Consider the following 27,830-nt stretch of genomic DNA (forward strand, 5'->3'; position numbering starts at 1 on the left):
AAACTGGGAATGGAGAAATTTACATGTAAATAAAGAAAATATCTAAAAAAAAATAAATAAAAAATAAAAATAAAAAATAAAAAGTTGGGGCCGGGCTGTGGTGGCGCACGCCTTTAATCCCAGCACTTGGGAGGCAGACTCAGGAGGATTTCTGAGTCTGAGGCCAGCCTGGTCTACAGAGTGAGTTCCAGGACAGCCAGCGCTATACAGAGAAACCCTGTCTCGAAAAAAAACCAAACCAAACCAACCAAACAAACAAAAACAAAAACAAAAAATTGCCAAATACATTGTATATGCGAATGAAATTGTCACATGAAATTATCGTTTAAAGCTTGTTTGTTTGTTTGTTTTTAATGTACAACTCATGGGTTTCTTGGTTAGACAGGTCTGTGCCAGTCTGTGCTAATCAAGGGATGAAAATCATTACAAGGCATCTGAAAATGTTCTTTATGGCAATTTGATGTTGCTGTGACATGGAAGTGGGTGGTCTGTCTCCCCGGGGCTGAGGATTGAATCCAGAGTTGGAAGTGTTGCGCCACAGAGCCGCCTCTCCAGCTCCAATGAGCTCATCTCCCTGAACAGGGAGGAGACTAGTCGGGGCTTGGTCATGGTCACACAGTGAGTTGCTTGTGTTGTGAGGCAGTATCATCTGTGCCAGACTGTGGTAATAATCCCTAGTGACCGCATGAAGTTTAAGAAGTGCTCCTGCTGCAAACTGAATGTCAAACAGTGACTGTGTGCCCCCAAGTTACTTCTCCCTTTCTAAATGTTACAATATAGCCATTGTCATGACTTTATGCCCTTTGTATCTCAAAAACTAATGCTTTCCCCTACCTCTTAACTTAAAGGTGGAGAAGCTGAGCTCAGCCAAGCCCACAGGATGCTCAGAATACCCTACCTGGCCAGGCGTCCCCCATAACTACACTCGAGTCTATGTTCTTTCAAAACCTCCCTTCTTTAGTTGGAGTCAAGGCCATCAGAGAACCGCAGCCCTTGGCACAGATTCCTCACGGTTCACCTTGGCCTCGTAAGGATGGTTTGGGCGGCTGTTCTAGAACCCTGACTTGGACCAGCTCAGCCTTCCATCTGGGTTCCTCTGCTCAGCTGAGCAGTTGATGGGAACCTTTGATGCTGATGTTTTCATATTAGTCTTGTTTTACAGTCCTGAAAAAATGAGGGAATGTCCCAAAGGGGTCTGCAAATGGAAACAAAAACAAAGTGTCTTCCCCCACCCCCGAAGACAGCCCAAGGAGTTTCTGACAGGCTATACGAGGGAGCCTGGAGAGAGAAATTGGTCTGGGGAAGAAGAGTGAGCTTGGCTCTTCATTGTATAAGACCGTGATGCTTGGGCGTTCACCTGAGAGCTCCTTCCACTGCTGTTCAGGGTTGCATACTCTTTCCCTACGGCAAGAAAAGTGCTGGCGATGTAACTCAGTACAATACTTGTCAAGAATACACAATGTCAGCCGGGCCATGGTGGCACACGCCTTTAATTCCAGCACTTGGGAGGCAGAGGCAGGCAGATTTCTGAGTTCAAGGCCAGCCTGGTCTACAGAGTGAGTTCCAGGACAGCCAGAGCTACACAGAGAAACCCTGTCTCGAAAATTCAAAAAAAAAAAAAAAAGAATACACAATGTCACAATGTTCTGGGTCCAACCTGCCCCCCCCCAAGAATAAGTAAGTAAATAGATAAAGATGAAAGAGTCTACGATGATGATATTAAGCCTGACTTCCTCAAGGCACACTTCCCTTCAGCTGCTGAGACAGCAGGAGAACTTTCCTATCTCAGGGGCATGGCGCTTGGATTCCATGTGTGTCCTGTGGATGCAAACACAGCTCCAGTAATATCGCAAACCAAGAAGAGATGGCTTAATGGGGAAATCATCTGCACATTTCTCTGTTCTCTAATAAGAATATAAGGATACGCTTTTAAAAAAAAATACATACAAACAGAATATTAAGTTGAACAGAAAGGTAAAAGCGGCTCTGTCTAATGTCCCTTCCTGCCTGCCCCAGGTCAGAGCAGCACCCAGACAGGGTCCCAAACACGTCAACTACAAGTATAACTTGACCTGCGCCTCTGCAGAGCACATCCTATTGTTCTCATGAGTTTTCTATCCATTAGTATTGAGAGAATAGATCTGTTGAGTGCTGAATTCATAGCTGTGTTTTTATAGATGCTGAAGATATCCTTTGCCTGGGACTAGTTTATGTTCACAGTCATGTGAGATGAGTGTCCTTCGCCAGGACATACCACTGTCTGTTGATTTACTTCACCTTCAAAAAATTTTTCATTTGATTAAAAAAATATATATACAAGACTGGACTTTATAAAGGTCCTGGGATGTCTGCCTGCAATGACAACTTGCTTAAAAAAGGATGTTTTCCACCTTCAGGTTCAATCGACTCTGCCCCCTCTTTCCCATGTGTCCCCCCTCCCCCCGCTTTATAGCATCTCTACCTTCCATTCTCATCTCCATCTATCAGTGGACTATACTTGTCAAGTCACCAGTGACAGGTTAGTGGCTAAATGCAATCGAGGTTTGAGTTCATGTCTTGGTTAACTGAGGTTGAAACTGTCAGTCACTTCTTATTCCTTCATGTAATAGGCATTGTTCTTGGTTTCTTCATAGTCACACCATCCTTGAGGTGCTGTATCTTCTTGCTCTCTCCAGCCATGAGATGTGTGCTGGTCCTCTGATGTTCCTGTCTTGGCACTGTCTGCCTCATAGTGGCCTCATTATCCCCGAGTGAAATCATCCATTGCTGTAGCTCTGGCAGTGTGGCATTCTTACACCTCAGTTTTGGTCTTCAGTTCCTCATGAGTCAGTTTTGCCTCCTGCCATTGCTTTTTGGATGATCTCCAAATGTCTACAGCTCAACATATCAAAGCCTGAGGTTGGGTGGACGTTGTGACACCAGCCTTCTATCCCAGCATGTGCGTGGTCAGCTGAAGAGGACTGTAGGCTCCAGATCAGTCTGGACTAGTTAAGTGAAACCTTGTCTCAAGCAAAAGAAAAAGAAAAACTAGAGCCTGGCGCTCATTGCTGGAGTAGTTCGCTATGTATGTGCAAGTCCCTGGTTTGATAACAAGTACTACAAATCAAGAGTCAAGTTCTTTGAACTTTTATTGACTCCTCTTTGGTACTAAATTTTACTAAAAAAGTACAGCTTCTCACATAGTTATTTAGGACAAAAATTGGAGCATTGTCCTTTACCCTTAAACACACATGCACACACACACACACACACACACACACACACACACACACACACGCACACACATCCAATCAATTACTTTATATCATGCATTCTTCTTGAATTGTTGACTCTTACTCCATCATAGTGCCATGGCCTGAGTCCTGGACATCCTCATCTTTTGTGACTATTGCAATAGCCTCTTGTCCAACCCCGGAAGGATAAATTTATACCTAATGACATCCCTTTCCCCCCTACACCCTCTCTCTATTTCCCCATCTTTGTTTCCCTTGGGCCATAAAATGAAGTTGGAATTCCCTGCTGGGGCTTAGAAAGCCATTTACGATGGAACCTCTGCTGGCTTCTTTGGTCTTATCTCCCATGATCCTCCCATTACTGACCACCCAAGAAGCATCTGCAGTTCCCTGAAGGTATTGAACTCCTTGTGAGTCCTGTTCTTTGGGCTTGCTGCTTCTACTTACAAGAACTCTCATTAGCTGATGCTAACTTCTGCACATTCTTCAGGATTCTGCTTTCTGCCAGACCCAGTGGAGCACATCTTTAATCTTAGCACTGGGGAGGCAGAGGCAGGCATCTCTGTGATTTTTTGAGAGTAGCCTGGTCTACATAGCGAGTTCCAGGTCAGGGCTACATGGAGACACCCTGTCTTGAAAAACCAAAGAAGAGAAAAGGAAAGGAAAGGAAAGGAAAGAAAAGAAAAGAAAAGAAAAGAAAGAAAAGATGCTACTTTCTGGGGTCCCAGTGGTTTCATGGTTTAAGCCTAGTTTAATGTTCCCTGGAGGCATTTTCAGCCCAGAACTTCTATGTCAGCATATGAGAAGAGATATTTCTGTCCTACGGTAGCCTCTGTCCCTTGGAGACACTCATGTGAGTGAGGATGGAGCACTCATCTTTGTACTCTTGGATCCACGTACACTTTCTGGCTCAGAGTTCTCCTGTTTATTTACATAGGGGAGGGAGAAAGGGAAGTTCAAGGGACGTAGGCCCAGGTGCTTTGTGGGTAAATGCTGCAAAGATTTGTCTGTGCATAGGTATTCCCAGCTGAAATTGGTCCCTGGCCTCATGCTTTGTTCAGGCCCCAGTCAGCCTCCGGGGAGCTGGGATTACAGTTGTGTGTCACTATCCCTGCGTCCATTCCTCTGACTGATACCTAATCGTGACATGAACTAAAAGAAGATGATGTTTGTCTTGGCACGGTTTTCACTTATCTAGAAGCAGGGACAAAAGCACCTGCCTAGCTGAGAAGTGGTTGATGTAATATTCGTTTAGATTAGGATTATGAAGTAAGGATTTACTAAGTATTGTGGGTACCAGTAGCTAGGTGCTAGAAGACAGGTAAAGACATTTTCCTCTGCCTAGATGCCCAGCAGATGGAACATGCATACGATAGGTGCCAAGAGATGCCATTTCTGTCCTTGAGGTAGAAGTTTAGAGAATCTTAAGATCTCAGCATTTATCTCCAGGGAGGTTGGTCGAATTTAATCTTAGTAAGGTTGATTCATTTACCTATAAATATTAATTAAATGCTTTTATAGTGGCAAGATAGGCTAGATGTATAGCAATGAAAATGGCAGTAATTCTCAAGAGACCTGTAGTCTCATTCTTAATGAGAGATGGCTCTGCATTGCTCCTTAATTTTGGGTCAGAGCTGTCCTGAATCTTCTGGACATAGACTTGAATTAAGGTTACTCAATACGGGTGTATTGAGCACATACATCCCGTAATTCAGTGTTAGAATGACTTGAGATGGTGCATGTTTTTCTCTCTACATAGAACCTTTGTTTTCTTCTTTTTCTGAAAAAGGCTCTCATGCTGTAACACACACTGGCCTGAAACTCACTATCTGGTCCAGGCTGCCTTCAAACTCATGGTTAGCCTCCTGCCTCAGCTTCCCAAGGGCTGAGATCATAGGCATGAGCCAGGACACGAAGCTAGAATCATATATGAGATGATAAATACCTGAATCTTTTAACACCACAATCGATCCATTAAAAACAAGGAAACAAAACCAATGAACGACAACAAGAAGGAGAGTCAATTTCAATGTATTTAAATGGGAAGGAAACTTCATGGTCGGAGATCATAAACTGTAAAGGCTGCACTGGGATGTGAGCTGGGATCTGCGTTAGAAGGAACCAGGCTAGACACTGAAGAGCCTTCCTGGACCTCATCAAGGCTTTGGTTCCTTTCAGCCCCAAGCAAGATCCCAGCACTAGAGCTGGATTTGAGTTGTCGTATGCTTAGGGAGCGGTGGCCATGTGAGTGTTGGAATGGAACTTCCTGGGCGGTGTCAGTAGGATATTGTGGATGTTGTATGCAGACCTAGTCCTGGCTCTGTCACCTGCTATAAAGAGCTGATGGGCCGAGACTCTCTTAGAGGCCACTGCCTACTCGGCTATGTTGATTCTCCTTGGAGGGGAAGGGAAGCATGGAAACAGAGGTGTGAAGAGTGGGAATCACACTGTAGTTCTGGCAGGAAGACAGTGGTGGGCCATGGGAGGGTTCTTTTGACAGGTTCCACCTTCCTTTTAAAAAATGTGGTAATCTCAGGCCTAGACACAGAAGGAGTTCTGTAGAAAAAGACAAGAAGAAAACATCATGGGAGAAGATCTTGGAGCGCTTTGGGTGCTGAATGGAGGCGGGTCGAATTTACCCTAGAGACCCCGCAGCACTATTAAGAGTTTCAGAAATAGAATAAACCCATTGGTGAAGCTAGGAGCACTACAGTTGGAGCAAAGGTCAGGAGAGAATTCAAGGGCAGCCGGGTAACCAACTGGGCAAGTAGCTACAGTTAGACTGAATTTGGCAGGATTGAGGAAGATGATGTACTAACAATGGTTGTTCCAAGCCACCAGAACACAAATAAAGCAGGTCGCTTGAAACACCCTGAGGCCATCATGTCTGAGTCAGAGGCAGCATCAGGCAAAAAGCAGCAGTCTAGAGCTGCTGTGGGGAAAGTGAACCTTCAAGCCTCTCAACCAGTTCAGCTGTGCCCTGCCTCTTCCTCACCATCCCTCTCCCCCACTCTCTATCCTTTCTTCTTTCTGTCTCAGTAACATGATGCACCCGTATGGAGTCCTAGCAGGGATGAGAGAGGTTCCTCTTTCTTTAAGGTTCCTGAAAGCCAAGCTAGGTCATTTGGTAACCTTTGTGTCAGATTAAAGCTGCACACCTAGCTGGAGACCTTGGGTGAGCTTCTTAACTCTCCTGCAAAGCAAGGAGTCAGTGCTGTGTATCTCATTTGCTGATGCAGATCTTCATTTAGTCACTTTGTAAGAGCACCAGCAGGCAGGGCACCTAGTACACAGGGTCCTCCTCCCCATCGCTGCCCTTTTGTCTTTCTCTTCATAGTCATCAGAGAGCTTGTCCGATGACAGAGGCAGAGAAGTCCTGGGAGAGGTTTGACAGACAACAATCACATCCTTTCATTACAAAGCCAACGCATCCCTCACCTATTAGTCATTTTACACTGTCTGGGGTCCCTGAAAGGCTGTGTGGTAAATCACGAGTCTAATGCAGTAATGTTGCTGGAGACCCCAGGAAGCTGTAGATAGTTCTTGGCCAGGTGAGCTGTTATCACTGACTTCTTTAGAGGCACAGTTTGTGTTAAGTTAGGTCTTTTATGAAGGCAGGGTGACTTGTGAATGTATTTAGTTCTTCAACACTCGGTCATGGGCCCACACCCAGTAAAGTTCTTCAACACTCAGACTCAGGGAGCCACAGCCAATCTGAGTCTAAAATCTAAATCTCAAACATTCTTCAGTTGTCTCCTGGTCTTGGTAGACTGCAAATCCAACGTTGCAAGGGGAGCCACTCCTGTTCAGGAAGAATCACTCTGTCTATAGAGAAGAGCACCACCCTTCCACAGTACAGAGACTAGAACATAGGGACATGAGCATGTGCATCCACGAGTGCTGGTCCTCACTTGTTTCCATAGATACCTAGGAATACTTTGTGTGTGGTTCTGTGTTGGGTGCTGGGGTTGCTGAGAGGGCAGAGGCTCTTAGACTCTTGTAGACAACATCAACTTCTCGTCTTTGACCCCATGAACCCATTGTCACTCTTGGCCTAGATCATTGTGCCAGATATACAAATGAAAGAGCTGTTCCTTACATAGGGTACTAGGCACATACATACATACATGGAGAAGCACGCTCAGCCGGCATGGAAAAAGAGGGACTGTGCAGAGCATACCCTCTGCTTGCTGGAAGAGCCAGGAATACCAATGTCATTATCAGCCCTGATTGGCGTCATCTGTAGTAGGAAGGACTCGTGCGTTGATAGGTGCCTGTCTGTTTTGGATCATGGAGCCATAGTTGTGTTGTTCACTGACCTTTTGGGCTACCTACTGCATTCCTGTTTGTCACATGTACCCTGTAAAAGTCATGTCTCAGTAACAACAATTTCCATGCTTCCAGCCTGTGCTTCTCAGGGCTTTAATCTCTGGGGCTCTCAGCCAGCAACTCTCACAGTTACTGCTGATACAAAGCAGGCTCATGGGTCATGTGGCTCGGCTGGAGCTTTCTGCATGCCACATAAGGAAGGAGTCACTGATCTCCAAGACAACATATTTATAAAGCAGTCAGGTTGAGAGCATTTTTGATTTGATAAAATGAACTCTGTCTTCCCAAGTAACCACGAATGACTAAATCTTCAAGTGACAGATTATTTCCCACACACCTCCATTTGTGAGGTGACTTTGCCCACCACTAGATGGCCTCCCACACCTTTCTTGCATGGAGAAATTGAATCTGATTTTTTTTTTTTTGAATTCAAAAATTTATTTTATTTTTATCTTTCAAGTACTAAAAATCGAACCCAGGACCTCTTACATGCTAGGCAAGCATTCTACCACTGAGATCCATCCACAGCCCATCTTGTTTATTTTAAATGTATATGTTAACACAGGTATATAGTTGCCATTCTCCATTCTCAAAGCTAATATCAAGCTTTAATGTTCCTGTAAGAATTTAATGGATAGATACTCATGTTCTCTGGTTTAATATCAGAAGCCTCACATGTTCCTGAATCTTCTAGGCCACAAACTTAAGTTTGTAGTTAACAATAATTAATAATAGGATTAAGAAGGTGAATGTGCATTTACTAGCTGCTGTGTTTGGGGTTGTCCTATAAAGCAGTGCAGGCTGCCTTTAGCAAATGATCATTCAATATTTCTAAATCACTAAAATTGACAAGAAGAAAAAACCTTTAAACAAGGCTTATACAATAGCAGACAGTATTCTTGGTGTAAGCAAAAATTCATTTATTCTCATAATTGCTGGTTTCATACGTATAACTGCCACTATATCACAGAGAAATTGAGGCATGGATATTTAACCCAGTGTTTCAGTCTGGAAAGGATAGAGAGTTGTTTTTAAATATCACATTAGGGGCTGGAGTGATGGCTTAGCAGCTATTAGCACTGGCTGCTCTTCCAAAACACGTGGCTCCGATTTCTAGAATCCACACGATGGCTTACAGTCTACAACTTCAGTTCCAGGGAATCCTATATCCTCTTTTGGCCTCTGAGGGTACTGCTTGAATGTGGTAACACAGACATACATGCAGGCAAAACACCTATACACATATAATCTTACAAGTAAATAAATCTCCAAAAAAATTAACTTCAGCTTTGTGGCACACCTAACTCCAGCTTATCTAATGGAACCCAGCTAACACATCTCTACCTAAAACAAGCAGAAAGGCTGTACAAATATTCTCTGTCTCTCTGTCTCTGCCTCTCTCTCTTTCTCTCCCTCTCTCTCTGTATGTGTATCTGTCTGTCTGTCTGTGTCTGTCTCTCCCTCTCAACTTTCTCCTCTTTAACATTGGAATAAAATAATCCCAACATCACACACTCAAACCATTCATGGAAATGTTCCCTGCTGCCATTATTACCATTGTTGGGTACAGTTTGGGTTCCGTGGAAAGGTGAGCATTTCCGAGCATGACCATTGTGTTCAGTTTTAGCACACTATGCCCTATGGCTTTAGCATTCTTAATCCTCCAAATCCCAAATCGGAAATGCCCAGAAGCTGGAAACTCCTTCAAGTGTCATGATACCACAACTGGAGAACTCCACACCAAGAGCCTTTGTTTCGTAGGCAAAATGATTTAAAATATTGTATGTATAAAATTAGCATCAGGAGCTGGTTGGTGGTGGCACACGCCTTTAATCCCAGCACTTGGGAGGCAGAGGCAGGAGGATTTCTGAGTTCGAGGCCAGCCTGGTCTACAGAGTGAGTTCCAGGACAGCCAGGGCTACACAGAAAAATCCTGTCTCGAAAAAACCTAAATCAATCAATCCATCAATCAATAAAATTAGCCTCAGGCTATGTGAATGAAGCCTATGTAAAATATAACTAAGATTTCCATCCCATCGCCAAGGAATCCCATTACCCATGCTCAAGTATCCCAAAAGCTGAAACCTAAAAGCCAGAAGTAGTGATGAATGCCTGTAATACCAGCACTTGGACTGTGGACGCAAGAGTATCCGAAGGTCAAGGCCCCCTCAGAACATTGTGAATGCAAGACCATACCAGGTTACATGAGACTCTGCAAAACAGAAACTGAAATTCAAAATGCTTCAAGCATTTCTGGAAAAGTTTTTTTCAGTCTTAAAATTAAAAAAAAAAAAAAAAGACTTTTCAGTCTACATCTCTGTTCCCAGTTCTTGCATTTCAAATGGTCTATCAGGTTTTCTCTCTGTCAGAAGGTTTCGATTAAAAGCTTAAGTCTGTAGATAAATCGCTTTGTTTTGATTTTTCCAGTTCTGGAATGGAAGTCAGGTTCTCACAGACACTAGGCTGATGAGCTACATGTCTAGCACGGTACAGGAGAAATATTGAGTGGCATTGTTTTTCTTTGGCTCTGAATTCATGTGTTACAAATGTGTTACTCTAATTTGGCTTAAGGAGTGTCATTCACTTTGGCTTTGATCCCTACATGTGAATCATTTTGCATCTGGAAGTTTCCTGATGTGAGGAAAACTTTATTTTTACAGACCATGTGGGCTGAAAGTTCCAGAAATCTACACCTTTCTCAGAATAGCATTTTCATCATAATAGCTGTTTCAAAACACCATAATAAAAATGTAAGATAGTAGTCAGCTCAGCTGACTTAAGAGAGGGCATAGACGCAGGGCATAGACCAGCTGGCCTCACTGAAACCCAGTCCATCCCTGAGCCTTTACATGATCCAGCCACTAGGGGGCACACATGAGCCCGAGCCAGGGCGTAATTGCTTCTACCGCAAAACCCCGAGCCGCAGCAAAAAGCGCCACAGGGCCTTCTCACTGGCATTTTAAAGACAGAATGTTTCTGTTGTATCTGTGAGAAGGCAAACTGACAGAGAAATGTCAGAGAGGCTCCAAAGAGGCCAGCAGTGCTGGGCTGCGATGTGTCTACGGCCCTTGCAGGATGCATGGTTGAGTATCTCGACCGCTGGAGGAGAAGCCTGAGTTTGCAGACTGTTCCTCCAGGTGTTTCCTGCTCTGGCCGGATGAGGGCGTTGAGAAGCAGCTTGGGCGGGGATTTTATTGTCCTTGCAGTGGGATCTTGTGGAGTTGAGACGATTTCAGTCCTTGGGAGATTTTTAAGTTACAGGCTTAAAGTTCAGATTTATGCCTTGACTCTCACATAACCTTAGCTTTCCAGAGTGGAGAACGGGCTCTCTGCTGTTTTATTTCCTCCCTTTTCTCAGGCAGGAAGAGGAGGCAGGTGGGCCTCGGACAGCCAGCTGCTGTAGGAACTAGTCTGACAAGGAGATGCGCTGAGAAGAGAGAAACCCAAGGTCTTGCCGAGCACAGACACATTCTAGACCCTGGGCAACCCCATTCATTTTTAGGCAAAGCCTCACAGGTGAATGATGCTTAGTCTCTTCTGAGCCCAGCGTGTGGGCCGCACTAGCGCACAAAGTTTGGTTAGGAAGTCATCAATGTCGTTATGACGACAGTAGACGAGACTGTTTTCTACTATGGTTCATGCTACATTGGTTCAGATGGTCTTTCTAAAACATAGTTGATCCAATTACTTCATTTAATTTTTAAATTTTTATGTCTGTATATATGTGTCTGTGTGAATGTCTGCATATGTGTGCTCAGGTGCCAATAGGGACCAGGAAAGGGCATGGGATTCTTTGGAGCTCGAGTTAACAGTTGTTGGTGAGCCTTCTAACTTGGCTGCTAGGATCTGAACTTGAATCTTCATGATGGAGCTGTAAGCACTCATAACTGCTGAGCTATATCTCCCCAGCCCCCGCTCCCATCCCTTCTTTAAAAATAGAGAAACATGTAGATTTCCTGTTGCCTTTCAGGATTAATCTCCTTAGTGGGTCATTCTTAAGCACCACCCCCCGCACCCCCCCGTGTCACTTCCTCTTCTGATTGCCCGTGGTAGTCTATCTCTTCTGAGATTCTCATTCACAGTTGTGCCTTCATTGTGCATTGGCTGGCAGGCCTCCTAAACACATCTGTGCCCCAGTGATTTTTCTCCTCCCGGAAGATCTTATTCTAGGTATAAAGATTTTGAAATTCTGTCCTGTCCCTGCCTAGGCAGTAAGCATGTCTTTCCCCTCCGTAGTCTGTCCTGGCTAGTTTCACGTCAACTTGACACAAGCTGACGTTTTGGAAGAAGAAACCTCAATTAAGAAACGCCCTGAGCAGGCTGCCCTGTGGGTACTCCCATGATGCATTTCTTGCTTCATGAATAATGTGGGGAGGGGTCAGATCAACGTGGGTCACGGCTGGTGGTCCTGGGTGCTATAAGAAGGCAGGCTGAGCAAGCTATGAGGAGCAAGCAAGTCAGTACGCAGCGTTCCTCCATGGCTTCTGTTTGAGTTCCTGAACCCAGTCTTACCCTGTTTGAGCTCCGGGTCTGACTTCCCTCAGTAGTGGACTAGTAACTGGAAATGTAAACTGAAATAAACCTTTTTTTCCCAAGCTGTTTTTTTTTTCCTGGAATTTTATCACTGCAGTAGAAACCCTAACTGAGACATAGTGTACAACACTCTATAACTGGGATTTTTAGCTCTGCTAAGTGCTATGTCACAACCGTTAAAGCCACCTTCCTCATCAGAGCATGGGTTTCTCTTATGTGGAGACCCCGCAGCCATTCCTGCCCCTACCTCCTCAGTCACTCGGCAAAGGTAAACATTAGTGAGTGATGCTGACTGTTTCAGAATTGTGTCTCAAAATCCCAGAGCCTCTTGCTTTACAAGCACTTTACCTGTTATCATTTCTGCTTTGCTCACCCGGGCTAGGAACTCTTTTCATTACAGGCTTTTGCCCCTTGCCTCCTGTCTGGTCCCTGAGCCTTGTATGGGGCCACCCACAGCTGGGCCACAGCAGGGGCACAAGCCGGCAGCTTCTGAGAGCAAGGGGCGGGGCCCAGAGTTTCACCTCTGAGAACAAGCCAGAGAACAATGCCAGGAAGTGTCCGGGAGGGGCAAACAACCCGCTGGGCTGAGCCCATTCGGAGGAGCTTCCTGATTGGCTTGATCTGCTCTGTGCAGGAACTCTTAGAATAACTTTGGAATTGTCACAGCAGAGAGACAGACTTCTCCACTGAAAAAGAGCTGTCACTTAGTGATGTCAAGCATGGAAAACATGGTTAGGAACACCCAAAAGCTCTGACTAAGTTTCCTTCGGAAAGGTCTGTTTGGATTTACCTAGCCTCCTATCTCCTTCCTCCGCCCCAGCTCTAACCACTTTCTGAGCGTCCGGCTCAGGTACAATGAGCGTGTCCTCTATGCTTTCCAAATGATTGACATCCTCCCTTCTAGGGCTCAAATGGCGGAGGCCCTGTTTGTTGGGCAGCAGGTTGGGCGGCTCATGGAGCCCCATGGTACCCATGGCCACAGGAGGAAAGGGCGCCTTGCTCAAAGCATCTTCCAGCAGTACAATGTGAACTCTGGCTGTGGATGAACACTCTTCCATGCGTTGTGGATACAGCCATAGCACCACACTGTCCAGGCTTCCAAGGTGCAGTGGTACCCAAATCTACTTGTGCTCTAATGAACAGCCAAGCCGAGGCAGGATACGGTGTGGGCAGAGGTTCTGATTAGCTCCCCCTTCAACCAGCACAGTTCTATGTCTTTAAAGAATTGGAAAGACCCAATTCTATCCCAAAGTGAGGAAGTACTGTAGACCTTTACAACAGGAATGCTTCATTTCTTCTTAGGAAATGGGATTGTATTGAGTGGCAGTTGATTTTCGAAACTCCAACAAACCCGGCTCTGTATCTTATAGATGTTAGCTCATAGCAGTTTAGCCTCTGCCAGCCTCAACCTCAGTCTCAGGCATGGGTTAAAATGGTAAAAAACTGAACCATGTACATCCATCCTATACGGTCTAGCTCAAGATAAATATTCAGAGAATATTAGCTATTTTTACTACCACTTTTGTTGGACACTAAATAATCATTTCTTTCAATGAAAGTCTTCTTAATCTTTATTTTTAATTGTTTTTATTTAAATGAGTATGTATATGAATGGATGACACCATGTGTGTGCCCATGGAGACCAAACAAGGATGTTGGTTCTTTTGGAATTGGAGTTCGAGATGATTGTGAGCCACCAGGTGGGTACCAGGCATTGAACCTGGGTCCTCTGGAAGAGCAACCACTGAGCCATCTCTCTAGTTCTGAATCAGTCTTTTTTTAAATAATAAGATTCTTTTTGGTTATTTTATATTTATTTATGTAAATACACTGTAGCTGTCTTCAGACACACCAGAAAAGGGCATCAGATCCCATTATAGATGGTTGTGAGCCACCTTGTGATTGCTGGGAATTGAACTCAGGACCTCTGGAAGAGCAGTCATTGCTCTTTAACTGCTGAGCCATTTCTCCATTCAAGTCTTGAAAGCACAGCTTGTCTTTCCAAGCAGGACTCCTAATGCAGACAGCAGGTGACGGTAGTGATAAGGTGATGAGGGTGTTTATAGAAGCTGTGGATGAAGCTGTGTGGTTGAGTGTACACACATAAACACACACACACACACACACACACACACACACACACACACGGGAAATCCTGAGTCAGCAGGAAAGCTAACGTGGAGTGCTGAATTTAGGAACAAACAATGAGTAAACCAGGATTTGGAGACAGGAATGTACCATGTAAACGATTTTCACAAGCTGGTATGGGAACACAGATGTTTCCTGGGGGTGTAAATGAATGGCAATCATGGGGCAAGATGAAGTAAATGCCAACACTTCCGTGATTCTGGCCCAATGCCCACGTATCTGTGTGTCTCCACTCCTGTTTTTATTTAGATAATCCCACAGGGAATAATGAAAAGTTAATTACACGTATAAAGACACATGTACCTGCTGTCAGATATCTGACCGGAAAAGTGGGGGCTTTTTCTTTGAGATAATGGTTCAGTGGTTAAGAGCACATGCTGCACTTACAGAGGACCTGAGTTCAAACCCCAGAACCCAAGTCATTCAGAGGCTTGAACCTGCCCTTAATTCCACCTCCAGGGGATCTGATGCCTCTGGCCTCCACAGGCATCTGCACTCCCATGCACAAATCCACACACAGACACACAGGCACCTGTGAACGTGTTATCCCACAAGCTGACATGTTTTTTCCTTAATCGTGCGTGAAATCCTGGATTTGATCCCAAACATTTTTAAGTAAACAAGCAAACAATAAAAGTTTTTAAGAAATGAGAAAGCCAACTAGAGTGACCAGGAAGATCTGTTAGACTCAGCAGGTGGGAATTCGTGGAAGTGATTGAGAGCGGGTTCTGTGGGAGTGGTCAGAAGACAGTGAGGAAGGGGAACAGAGGCTGGGATGGGAAAACGAGGCAGCAAAGAACGGCCACACTGGAGCCATCAGGAAGAGAGGCATTGGGAAGTCACTAGAATAAGATATAGGGTCAAGAGAGGTTTACCTGTGTTTCACTGGACAGAATGAATTCTTCTTTGTGGACTGCTGCAACTCTGGGGAGTACCGGGCAGAGGAGGTAATCGATCAAGGAAGAACCTGAGCCACGTCAGGTTCACAGGTGCCAGTGTCTGCCTTCGACAGGTGGGTCAGAGCGCTGGCGATAAGATCAGGCTAGAGTCTCGATGCCTCCAAAGAGAGACAATTCTCGAAAAGAATGCCTTTAGGCCACCTAGAAACATTTTTCTTTAAAAGGAGACCATCACACATTTCTGCCATCAAAAAACTCTTTCTGATAAAAGATTCCCATGAGAGTCATGGTGATACTCAGCGCCAGCTCAGAGGCCATTCCCTGCCGCAGCAATTCCTTCAAGCATTCTGAGCCACACAACTATGGAACATATCCACTAGAGGAAAGGGAGCCCGGCCTCCCTGGGCTCAAGAAAACATAGGTATCCTAATAAGAGACATATCTGCATATCCCTGTGTTGGATTGTTTCTTAGTTACTCTGCCACTGCTTACTGAGCAAATGTACACTCAGGAGAAAATACAATACACAACAATAAATATTATATTTATTATATTGTACATTCTGTATCCCCCTCTCTGTATATGCTTACACCCAAGAGGGAGATGGTGCAGAAGAGCTGGGGTATGCAGGGACATCTTTAGCACCCTAATGCGTAGGGCAGGTACACCTACTTCCTCTGAGGACTATAAATGCTATGAGGGCTCAGAAAGAGCCAAGCCATGAGGCTGAGAGCACTGTGGAAGAAATGGAGTTGGACCCGGAAGGACTGTAGTCATGAGGCCTCTTGGCAGGGATGGACCTGAGGGTGGGAGTCCAGGCTTTCCCATCATGGGCAGTGTTACAAGGAGGGTGGTGTCAGGCTGGGAAGAGATTGGAGTAGCCCCAGAAGACTGATTGGAATTGGGAAGGAGGTGATAAAGAGTGGCCAGAGCTCTTCCTCATACGGAGAGGATATGACCCGGACACATGGAATTCTCAAAAGGGCCTTTCTCTTCTCCGGCGGTGGTATTCCCATCTGAAGGGTGACGTGGGAGAAACGAAGCAGGCTCAAGTTTCCACTGCCACCTTGCAGTCAGGGGAGGACCTGTTCTCTCCTAAGGGCAAATGGAAATCCTGTTTATTTAAGGGCCCTGAGCGTTATTCATTGTGAAGTGCCACGCGTCCTAATGGGACTCCAGAACCACTCATCTAAATAAAAGGAAGCAGTCTCCTTGTGAATGGGAGTCACAAATGACAAATATTTGGGGACTGCCATAGAAACAGATGCACATCTTCCTGGAGTGTGGGAAGTGGCTGTGGTAGCGCCCACTTGATGAAAATAAACAGTATTCTTCCCAAGGTTCCACCTATGATATAGAGACAGGGAGATACTAAGATAGGGCAAGAGAGGTGACCTGCACGGTAAATACGCATAAAGCCAAAGGCTGGGGCCAGAGACTCAGAAGATCTGGGACTCCAAACAAAAGAAATTAACAGGGCCCTTCAGGAAGGGCTGGATCCAGGATTTTCTCTCTTCTTGGGTCATTATTTTAAAATAAGAGACTTCTAGATAAGAGCATAGCTGGCCTAGGTCAGTTAGGTTTGTTTGCTTGTTTGTTTGTTTGTTTGTTTTGAGACAGAGCCTCATATAGCTCAGGCTAGCCTAAGATTCCTTGTACAGCAGAGGTTGGCCTGGAACTCTTGATCCTTCTGCCTCCCCCACTGAATGCTGGAATGATAGCCCACCACACTGGGTTTGGTTAGGTAAACTCTACTCCTTGGTCCTGGAGGTAGAACCTCTGATGGGTAGTCCTCGGGGAAGGCCAGAGAGAGATTTTTTTTTTCTCACTAGATGAACTGGATAGTGTTTAAGGGGAAAGGAATTGAGGAAAATGGAAAATCGTAGACAGGTAAAATTCACAGCTGTCCTCAACCTTTGCTTCTGTTTCTATGTTCCCTTCTGAGCCACATATCTGTCTGTGTTTGGCCTCCAGTATATGACTGGAACCTCAAATCCACCGATGGCTTTTTCTGTGAGGCCAGTGCTTAAGGCTCATCCCCATGGGGTTCAGCTGGCTGAGGAGCTTGAAGTCACTGCCACAAAAAGATGCTGATGGCTGCAGTCAGCTGAGATCCCCCGCTGAGACTGTCACTGCAGCGAGGGTGTGGGGCAGTTCTAGCCAAGCCTCAGTTACAAAGGTTGATTAGCAGTAATGAATTAATAAGCTTTGCCTTTTTTTTTAAAGCCCTTTTGCTGAGTCATTATGGCTCTAAATTGTTACTAGCTTCAGCCCGAAATCTTGGAAAACTTCTAAGCATTCATTCAAAACTCAACAATATATGTGTCCTGTATTGACTGGAATAAGATGTAGATTTGTGTCAAGACAGCTAAACAATGACAGTGGCTTAAACACAAGGTTTACATCTCCCTCCAGTAGACATAGATAGCCATGAGCCATCTGGTGGTGCCCTCTGGAGTTAGTCAGGGGCCCAGGCTTCTTCCAGCACATCACCTCTCCTAACTCTGAAGATGGCCCTTGTCCTGGGTGTTCAACATGATACTTAAAGCTTTACCTTCACAGATGCACTTCAGGAAGAATGATAGAGAATGACCAAAGAAGCAAGGGACTGAAGAAGGTTCTAGAAGCTACCCTATAATATTTTCACTTACACCCCTTTGGCAAGAACGGGCCACCTGTGGCCATGAAGAATATTGAGAAAAGTTAGGGTTTCTATTGCCCCAAGGAAACACCATGACCAAAAAGCAAGCTAGGGAGGAGAGGATTTATTTGGTTTACACTGTATTGGTATTTATTATCAAAAAAAGTCAGGACAGGAACTCAAACAGGACAGGAACCTTGAGGCAGAAACTGGTACAGAGGCCATGGAAGGGTGTTGCTTACTAGCTTGCTTCCTATGGCTTGCTCATAGAACTCGGGGCACCAGCCCAGGGATGGTATCACCCACGATGGGTTGGGACCTCCCCCCGTCAATAACTAATTAAGAAAATGCCTACAGTTTGATCTTATGAGGGGTTATTTTTTTTTTCGAGACAGGGTTTCTCTGTGTAGCCCTGGCTGTCCTGGAACTCACTCTGTAGACCAGGCTGGGGTTAATTTTCTCAATTAAGGTTCCCTTCTTGCAGATAATTCTAAAGCAGTGATTCTCAACCTCCATAATGCTGTAACTGTTTAATATAGTTCATCATGTTGTCTGACCCCCCAACCATAACATTATTTTTGCTGCTACTTCATAACTGGAATGTAAATATCTGTGTTTTCTAATGGTCTTAGGTGACTCCTGAATGGGTCACAACCCACAGGTTGAGAACCACTACTATGGTTGGCTTTGTCCTGTTTTGCTGTATATCCTGCTCAACTCTAGGGACTGAGTTACCACGAAGCAGGGCAGGATGGGAACTGAGCCACCAACAACCCCCTTTGCAGTTTTTACACAGGCTGGACACATAAAGGGCAGGTGCAGCCTGTGCCTCTGAGAAGCATTTCCTGTGGCTCTCATTTTGGCAGGCTGGGCAGACAGGCACCTCACTTGACTGCTCGGCTGTGAAACTGCAGTTCTAGGGAAGAGCTCAGGTGGATTAAGCACCTTTGGCTAGCCCGTCAGTTTCAGCTTTCATTCTGAGAGTGCTTGTAGATTCAAGCTCATGTGAACTGAACAATAGTGTGGAGCACTTCCTGTGTGTGTCTCTTAGTAAAGAGAAAGGTTGGAAAGGCACCATCCGTTGTCGGGATTATTCTTAGATACAGCCCAGTGGTTGAGTACGTCCTTGCTCCAGAATATTCTTAAGGTCCTAAAGAGTCCATGAATAGTTGTTTTGTTATTTGTCTTGCCTTAACCCATAGTTGGTAGAGAGTTCTCTTCATGAGGGATCCTGGGCATCTCCCTGCGGCTGGGTCTTTCCACCATTCCCCTTGTACTCTCCTCACCACCTCACACCCATCACTAGACCTCAACCATGTCTGTATTTCCTGGACCTTGGTTTCCAGTAACTTCAGTGTTTGCAATGGTTCCTTGTCAATTTAGGTGAATTTTCTTTTCTTTTCTTTTCTTTTTTTTTTTTTTAATTTTTTTCTTTATCAACAATGATAGAACAGTTCTGATACAGATACATCAGTATAATTTTATATGTAATTATGTAAGCTTATTGAGTCATTTCTAGGGGTGTGTTGTATGCACGCGCACGTGTATGTGTGTGTATGTGTGTGTGTGTGTGTGTGTATGTGTGTTATGTGCGGGTATGTGCACATGAATGTATTTGTCCACAGAGGTCAGAAGAGGGTATCCAAGCTCTTAAAGCTGGAGTTAAAGGTGGTTGCTAAGCTGGCGAGATGGCTCAGCGGGTAAGAGCACTGACTGCTCTTCCGAAGGTCCTGAGTTCGGATCCCAGCAACCACACACACATGGTGGCTCACAACCACCAAGGTGAGTGGGGCAGGCAGAGGTCCTGAGATCAACAGCAGCCATACACATGATAGCTCATGGTCACCTGTACAGCTACAGTGTACTCATACACATAAAATAAATAAAAGATAAATAAATGAATCTTTAAAAAAAAATAAAGGTGGTTGCCCCAGAAACCAAGTTTTTAATATGATTGTTCTCACATGATTGGATTCAACTGAAAGACACTCAGGAAAAAGGAAACAGATCCTGGCTTCTGTAGGTCAGAAAGCAAAGATGCAGCAGAGGATCATGGGAAGCAGCACTGAGTGTCTATCTTGGCTAACCTCTCGCATCTCCTCTCTTTGCGACTTGAAGTGAGGCTGACTTACAGCAGAGTTTTGAAATCTAGGCACTTTAGGGTGAGGGAAAAAGAAACAGCAGAGCACAGGGAGTTGTTGGGATATGGACAGCAATGTTGGGGCCTCTCCGAAGCACCGTGCTGTGGCATGGGACTAGAGGGATCCTGATCTTGCTGAAAAGGCCACGCAAGGCCACAGGCCAATGAGTAATTAGGAAGATAGAATATTCTGAGATACGTCTTTTGTCTAGCATGTCTGTTTCTCGTTTGCACCCTTCAAAGCCTCACTAATATGTGGTTTACCCAACCAAGTTTTCTCCCCATCTTTTATCAGAAGGAAATCGTATTCATCTGTGGCCACAACAGTGGCTTTGACTCATAACAAGAAACCTGGAAGCAGATGCTGTGGAGGTGGTCTTGGTGTTCCGTTACGGCTTCTGGGTGCCAAGCTGCTTCTGGCTTTCTGCACTCAACTGTTCTGGCCACATTCTTGACTCTGTGGGTGTTAAGTGACTGCCCCTCTAGCACTGTATCCCCTAGGACCGTCAGAACAGTGAACCCTCAGAGATGTTCACATCCTAACCTCTGAATCTGTGACCGTGTTAAGTCAGGTGGCTGAGGAGAAATGAGATGTGTATTTATCTGTTTTCTGCTGCTACCAGGAAATAACACAGGCACTTTATAAGGAAAAGTGAATTTAACTGTTTCAGACGTTGAAAGTCAGAGACTAGAGCCCATTAGCCTGGCTTCTGGTGAGGACCCCCTTGGCTACTTCTTGGCATGAGGGCAAGTGGGAAGAAACCACATGGTGGGACAGGAGATAAGGATTCAAGAGTCAGGTTCTCTGGTTCTACAACACCATGCTGCAGGCACTAAGTGGGGTTCAGAGAACTACATCAACCCCTTTAAAGGATAGCTCCCTCAGTGTTGGATACCTTCCAGAAGGACCTATCTGCCTTTTAAAATGTGACTGCCTTAGCATTGCCACAGTGAGAGCCAAGCACATTCATTGCATGTGGGGAGCACACTGTCCGAACCATCACATAAACCAAGAGGCAGAAGCAGAAGCAGAGATGGGATGACCTCAGAAAAACAGCCAGAGAGATGAGGCACACACTTCAAAGATGGAGGGAGAGGTCCATGAATCAGGAAATGCAGATGACCTGGGGAGTTGGAAGAGAGGAGGACATGGATGCTCCCCTAGAGCCTCTAGAAGGGAACACAACCCTGACAAGGTTTGGATGTTTGCCTGATGCCCCCCCCCCATGTCAGATGTTTGACCCATGGAAATGTAAGCTCATATATCTCTATTGAAAGCCACTGAGCTTGTAGCAGGTGTCACGGTAGAGACTGCTATGACACTCTCCCATGAGGGACCTGTAAGAAAAAGAGCAAAGCCGGGGTGTGTACCTTTGAAAACAACACTCCTTCTGCCCTTACAGAGCTTTTCTAGACGTTTCTACCCCTCCCCCAACACACACAACTTTATACACATGTCGTTCACCCCAACTGCCCCATAGCTTGCCTTTATCTAAGTGGAAGCTGTGGTATGGACGTTTCATCTAGGCTCATTGCTCTCCCAGCAAAATGGGATTAAGTTGAAGAAGAAGAAATGATGCTGGGTGGACCACACTCAGCCCCGACACGTTGTTCTTTACTGTCCTGTCACTCTTTCCAGCTTTCCAGGGTGTGGTTATGTAGGTGACAGAGAGCTTTCATGAGCAGAGTCTGTGCTTGATTTAGCTTCCTGATCCTGGTGCTCAGCGCCTTACCAGGAACAGAGCAAGTATTTGCATAACATTAGGTAGATGGATGCCTGAGTGAATTTCAGAGGATGATGGGTGTGCTTTAGAGAGTCAGAGGTCCTTTGTGCTCTTCCATGAGGATACTCCGGACGGTTGGATACATTTTATAAGACCCTTTAGCCACAATCCAAACCTCCTCTCCTGTGTTAGTTCTCCGCCATGGCATTGTGTTCTTACAGCTTCTTATAGTCTCCTCTGGGCTCAGAGGAAACCAGGCAGGCCCGTCAGAGGCTGTTGTGTACCTGCCATGGCCCAAAAAGCCTTGATTAACCTTGTATAAATGACACTTTCTGCCCATTTGTTATTTTTAGTGCCACAATATCTGCTTGGCACCTAGAGACCGAGTTAGGTTTCAGTCATGAAACCACAACACGACAGCATGTTTAACCTCTTAACACTGTCTCTTGAGAGGTTCTCCAACCCTGAGACTCAGGTTTATATGACGGAGGTAGTGGCCTGGCCATCCAGTACCCCAGGCCCCTGGCCCAAAGCCACAGCTGTTTTGTTATAAGGAAACTTGGCTTCTTAGACCTGGCTTACTTAGGCTTACACAGACTCCTCTCCTCTCCAGTATTCCGCTTAGGATAAAACTCAGTTGGTATCAAAAGGTTTAGTTTCGTTGTTTCCCTCTGCACCTCTCCCTACCTTCTCAGTTACTAAGCAACATGGTATCATGACCCAAATCTTTAGCAGCTGAACCATACTGCTGAGCTCTCTGAAACAGGGGCAGGCTGTGGAGATGCAAGCCAGCCTGTGGTCATCGGGTCAAAGAGAATTTTCAACTACTTGAGGGTGTTTCACAGAAAGAAAGCTCAGTAGGGACATACCCCCAACCCTGAAGATTTTTTGGGTTTTTTTTGTTGTTGTTGTTGTTTTGGGTTTTTTTGGGTTTTTTTTTTTTGTTTTGTTTTTCGAGACAGGGTTTCTTTGTATAGCCCTGGCTGTCCTGGAACTCACTCTGTAGACCAGGCTGGCCTTGAACTCAGGCTGCCTCTGCCTCCCAAGTGCTGGGATTAAAGGTGTGTGCCACCACTGCCCGGCTGTGTAGATTTTTTTTTTAAGTGAACCATATTTAACACAATTTGGGGTTGTTTTTATAACCCCTTGAAGTGTCCACTTCTGCTGTCAGTTAAACACACTCAGTAAATGTTGGGTTTGTATTTACATAGCTGTTAGCACTGTTTAACCCCTTGACTTGACACCAAGAAGCTGAGACTCCAGTCCCTGCTCATCCCACAGCCCGTGAGACACTGCTTTCTCAGCCTGTGGTCTCGGGAAGTATTTTAAAAGCAATTAATTATCTTTAAATCAGGCAATCTAGTTAGACAAGTAATATGTGATTTTTCAAAAGATTTGTTTATTTATTTTATACGAGTACATTGTTGCTGTTTTCAGCCACATCAGAAGAGGACATCAGATCCCATTACAGATAATTTGTGAGCCACCATGTGGTTGCTGGGAATTGAACTCAGGTCCTCTAGAAGAGCAGCCAGTGCTCTGCGCCATCTCTCTAGCCCCAATATGTGATTTTTTTTCCAGCCCCATGTGATTTTTTTTATTACGATTTTATTGATTTACTTTGTGTGTGTGTGTGTGAGAGAGAGAGAGAGAGAGAGAGAGAGAGAGAAAGAGAGAGAGAGAGAGAGTGGGAATATGTATGTCACAATGGATATGTGAAAGTCAGAGGACAACTTTCAGAAGTTGATTCTTTCCTCCTGCTGTGGATCCCAAGGACTGAACTCAGGCTGCCAGACATGAAGTACCTTTACACTCTGAGATGTCTGGCCTGGGATCAAAGCCAGGACTTCGAATATGCTAGGCAAGCACTCCAACGGTGAATGGTGAACTATACACCCAACCATGCTATTTTTGAAGTTGAGAAGATACTGGACCTTATAAAAACAAAATTAAAATAATCTATAACCCTTGTCATAGTTAGGGTTTTACTACTATGAACAGATACCATGACCAAAGCATATCTTATAAGGGCAACATTTAATTGGGGCTGTGTACAGATTCAAATGTTCAGTCCATTATCATCAAGGCAGGAGCATGGCAGTATCCAGACAGGCATGGTGAGGAGGAGCTGAGAGTTCTACATCTTCATCTGAAAGCTGCTAGCGGGATACTGACTTTCAGGCAACCAGAGTGAGGGTCTTAAAGCCTACACCCACACCCATACCCACACCCACACCGACAGTGACATACATAGTTTAACAAGACTACACCTACTCCAACAGGAACACACCTTCTAATAGTGCCACTTTCTATTTTTTTCAGTCTTATTCTTCATTAAAAGGTGGCCCACTTCTATTCAGAGTTGGGCATAGTAGCAGGATAGGTTAAGTTCTTTGTAATCTTTCTACCTTAGATAGTATTAGATAAATATATACCTAATTATGAATACATACATATGTGTATGCTATGTATTAGATAGAATTAAGATATATATTGCAGGGATATATTAGATATACACAATTTTATGCACACACATATTTGCCTAGTGTCAATTGTCATTACAATAGTGCTATATAACAAATTCCATCTACCTGGAATCCCAGCACTAAGAGGAGGATTATAAATCCAAGGCCAGCCAGGGCTACAGTAGCAAGACCCTATCAAAACAAACAAGCACAGGATATGACGGTACAAGCTTTAAATCCACGTAATTGGGAGGTAGAGGCAGAGGCAAAAGCAAAGACAGGCAGATCTCTGTGAGTTAGAGGCTAGCCTGGTCTGTATAGAGTGAGTTGCAGATATGGGCTGCAAAAAGAGACTGTCTAAAACTAAAACAACCTCCCTCAAACTCATGGTCCTAAGTTTAAAGTTGTCTATTTATTCTTTCTGATGATTTTGTAAGCAGGACTCTGCTGAGTGACTCTGTGTTACCGTGTGGCACACTGTAACAGTTGATTGGGCGTGCCTTCTACCCATGAGCAAAACTCAGATCTCTTCTTTCCGAGACAAAGTTACTTAGTCTTCTCTTGGCTCTAGCCAAGAGGTACAAGAAGACCAACCCAATGCAAATCTACCCAAGCCTCTGTGTTTTTTTTTTTTTTTTGTCTTGTTTTCTCTCATTTCCCCCCAGGATAATTCACAGAGATGAATGCAGAAGATTTTGCTGAACATTTGGGACAGCAAAAGAGTTTTTACATCTGCATTCACACCTCTACATCTCTCGGCCCCTTTCCTTTGGATTCTATTTGCAGTCAGCCCACACACAGCCTCCCTAGTCTATGCTTGCTGGAGAATTTTCTCTGATCTTAGGGATTCTGGTTGTCTCATCTTGTCGACTTCTGCAACCTAATCCAGCTTTTGTATTGATTCATTGAATGTATGTATATTGAGAATCTGTCCTTCCCCACCTTATTGAATTTTTAATCCAGGTGGGGAAATTAATAATGCCTGTTGCTATTTGGGGGCCAGGTCATTCTTGTCTATAGGGAGTGTCTTATGCCTCACAGAGTGTTTCTTAGCATCCCTGTCTTCCAGTTGGCAGATGTCAATAACACGAGTGCTCATCCTTTGAGATATGAACAGAGTAGAGACACTGCAGCCTTCCTCCAGGAGAAAATCACCTCAATAGAAAACTACTGCTATAGCATATAGTAGGCTTGTTAAGAATGCTGATAAATAACAGTAATGGGTTAAGAAAGATGAAGGGGGGAGTGGAGAGATGGCTCAGCAGTTAAGAGCATTGACTGTTCTTCCAGAGGTCCTGAGTTCAATTCCCAGCAACCACATGGTGGCTCACAACCATCTGTAATGGGATCTGATTCCCTCTTCTGGTGTGTCTGAAGACAGCTACAGAGTACCCATATAAATAAAATAAATCTTTTAAAAAAGAGAGAAAGAAAGAAAAAAGAAAGATGAAGAGGTGGGGCTAAGGATGTCATTTAATTGGTAAAGAACTTGGCTAGTATCTGTCAAGTCTTGGGTTGCATTCATAAAGAACCAGGTATGATCTAGTACATGCTTGTAACCTGACACTCAGGAGGCAGAGTCAGAAGGTGTTTGAGGGGACTCTGGGATACTTGAGGCTCTGTCTTAGGACAAACAAAACAACAGGGGACAAAAAGGTGCAGAAATGGGAAGTCTCCTCTGCAAGTGACTCTGGAAACTGAAGGGGTGCGGGTGGGAGCACTTAAGCCAAGACCTCAAGAATGGCTGGAGAAATGTAGCACCTCAGAGCAAACAGAGCTACTGTGTAAGCTAAGCACAAACAGAGCAGGCATTGCAGTGATGGGGGTTGGGGGGGTGTCAGGTAGCACGGGGATGTGGGGGAGGAGCCAGGAGTCAGGGAGGCTGGATACTTTGGGGTCCTGTAAGTCACATGAGTCTCACTTTTACTGAGAGGAGTGATGAGTGTGTCTGACTCTGTGCTCATTTGAGGGACGTGCATTTCTTACATCCAGGGACAAAAAAAAAGCCAGTTTCACCCTAATCAGTTTATATGTCCATTGCCTCTGATAGCCAGTTCCCAGGAGAACTGAGACAACCAGAGAGGAGCAGGGCAAGGGAGATCACCTAGTCAAGTGTCAACTGCACCAGAGCTTCCATGGTGGACAAGGACAATGTCTAGCAGCAAAAATGGATGAGTGAATGACCAATGGGTGAATAAATGAATGAATGAATGAACTGCAAGTTCAGACCAAAGAATTCAAGAGGGCCAGAGTGTGGAGTCTTTTAGACAGAAGATATCCATCTCTGCATTATCCACAATGACCTGACTGCAGTACAGCACTGGTCCCGTTTCCCAGAACATGCAATGTTTCTGAGCAAGGAATATGTGAGACATTGTGGGACAAATGCACTTAGAGCTAGGACAGTGGTAGGGGATGGGGGCAAGAGTTCACTCTCCAACCTTGCATTCTTGTGTCAAAGCTCTGCGACAGGTGCTAAACCATACCAGGCCTTGATGGTCTCATCTTTAAAATGGGGTTCCTTACTCATAGAGTCATTGGGAAGGTTAACTTAAATAACCCATGTATACTAGTCAGGGTTCTCTAGATTAACAGAATTCATATAGACACACACACACACACACACACACACACACACACATCATGAATGACTTACAGGCTGCAGTCCAGTTAATTCAACAATGGCTGGTTGTATTGTTCAGTAGTTGATCAGCACACAGTAGTATCCAGTTAAGCTTCTCAGTCTAGATGTCTCATCTGGTCTTTCAATAGATGCTGGAGTTCTGAAGGCATTGGCCCCAATGCCAGTGAAGAAATGGGTGTTCTATAAAGGCAAGGGCAAGCAGGCAAAGGGCAAAAGCTTCCTTCTTCTATGTCCTTATATGGACTTCTAGCAGAAGGTGTGCCCCAGATTTGAGGTGTGTCTGCCAGACTTAAGATCTGGATCAAAGTTCCAGATTTGAAGTCCATTCACTCACTTCAAACCAAGCAAAAGGTGTGCCCTCAATTTCTGGATTGTAGTTCATTTCAAATGTAGTCATGTTGACAACCAAGAATAGCCATCACACCATGTGAATTACTTCTTGGAATGGCGCTCAACAAAAGCTAATTATTAATCCTGTCCTTATACAGGAAGAGTATAGATGCTGAGGTTTATCCCCTAAGTAACAGCCATAGCTATTTTTCTGGAATATTCTCAGAGACCCTTAGCAGTGCTAAAAGCTCTCTTCTTGAAACTATATAGAATAGTAATAGCAATCAAGAGACTGTCCGGAAACTTGGTGGCAGTTGTTTCTGTCCCTTCCGTTGTGTCTCTTTTTGTCAGTAGAGGTCATCGAGGGAGAGACAGCAACTCCAGGGTTCTACCTACTAACCACTTCTCAGAAGTAGATTTCCTTTGAGGAACACTGGCCTTTTGCCCTTTGCCCTTTGGCAGTCCAAAGAAAAAGACACCATTCTGAAATAGCTGGGAGAATATGAAGCTGTTTTCTTCTGACTGGATGTCCTGAGCTGTGTATACACAATCTACCTCTGAATGAGAAGTATACACGTCAGCAAGGTAGTTGGGGTGCCAGAGGAACAGCCATGAAGTAAGGGAGCCAGCCCTGGATCATTTCCCTTTGATCAGTGTCTTCCTGTCAACGAAGTTGGATGCACAGGATACTCTGTAATGGAAAAACCTTGGCCTGGTTTCTCAGTGTAGCGAACAATGAAAGTT

General features: G+C 44.8%; 1 protein-coding gene across 8 annotated transcripts in view; it reads left to right on the plus strand.

The window, feature by feature from the left end:
- Window positions 1–27,830, plus strand: part of Palm2akap2 (PALM2 and AKAP2 fusion) — a 469,586-nt gene that overhangs the window by 235,001 nt on the left and 206,755 nt on the right. The gene's annotated exons all lie outside the window — the stretch shown is intronic.

Source organism: Mastomys coucha, unplaced genomic scaffold (genome assembly GCF_008632895.1).
Source record: "Mastomys coucha isolate ucsf_1 unplaced genomic scaffold, UCSF_Mcou_1 pScaffold18, whole genome shotgun sequence".
Lineage (NCBI taxonomy): Eukaryota > Metazoa > Chordata > Mammalia > Rodentia > Muridae > Mastomys > Mastomys coucha.